Raw genomic sequence first — 1041 nt, 5'->3', positions numbered from 1 at the left:
TCTCAACTGAGACTTATTTTCTTTATTTTTGAAATTTCTATGCTGGTTTTATAATTCTCAAAGTGTCAAGCCCCAAATTTTGGCCAAAAATGTACAAGATGACATCAACTGTTCTCACTATTAAATCACGCGGTTCAGGTGGTGTCTGACAGATCTTTCCATTTGAAGATAGGAAAGATATCTTTCACAATTAAAGGTTATACTATAGTGTGATATTTTGAAAAGTCTACAATTAAAGGGGTTTAGTGTGAGGTTATACAGTGGAAGATTGTAAATATTCTCTTTCCCAAAAAGATTTTATTTAAGCATATAACATTGGTTGATAATCACTGCCTACATAATTACTACACTGGTAATTGCACAATGGTGATTTTAAAAATTATATCATCCCTTAAACGGTTACTAGCTGACATTCTTATCAGTGAAAAAAGTTTCCTCATTTTCACCTCCTTTTTTCCCCTTTCTTTCTCCCTCCCTCCCTCCCTCCCTTCCTCTTAGTTAAACAATTAATACAGTTCAAATTTGTGTGTCTGGTTCATTTCTGCTCCTTCACTGACAAAACTGGGGGCAGGGAGTGCCTCAGATTCTCTGCTTTCTTTTTGTCTGTGATAAACATGATACAAATTTTCTACTACATCAAGATTTAAATTTCACATTATCCAATTTTTCTTGGCCTTGACAGATTTGGCATCCTTTCACCTGGCTGTGAGCAGAAGATTTTTGATTTCCTCAAGGTTATGAGGCATAACAAGAAAGCCTGCAGGAGGGCATGTGACCTGCAGGAAGCAAAGGGATGGAAATGAAAGAGACTTCCAATATTTGTTTCCTGGTAGTTAAACCCTCCCCTGAAGGAAACAGGGCATTTTGGGTAAATTTTGAATATTGCTATGTATTATAATCTATTACTCTCATTACAGTTGTTGAAGACAAGTTGTCTGAGATTTGGACAGCAGTAGCCTCTCATACCAGTCTCTCTGTTCTTGTTTGTTTTATATAAACTAGGTAACTGAAGTTCTCTGTCCTCTAACGATGCTAAAGGGA

The 1041-nt window shown here is 36.3% G+C and overlaps 1 pseudogene; it reads right to left on the bottom strand.

Annotated features, from left to right (window-relative positions):
* Positions 1 to 521: 521 nt before the first annotated feature.
* LOC115280425 lies at positions 522 to 746 on the bottom strand (annotated as a pseudogene).
* Positions 747 to 1041: the final 295 nt, after the last annotated feature.

The sequence above is a fragment of the Suricata suricatta genome, chromosome 16 (genome assembly GCF_006229205.1).
Source record: "Suricata suricatta isolate VVHF042 chromosome 16, meerkat_22Aug2017_6uvM2_HiC, whole genome shotgun sequence".
In the NCBI taxonomy this organism is placed as follows: Eukaryota; Metazoa; Chordata; class Mammalia; order Carnivora; family Herpestidae; genus Suricata; species Suricata suricatta.
The sequence above is the reverse complement of the archived record's forward strand: the minus strand, read 5'-3'. Positions and strand labels throughout refer to the sequence as shown.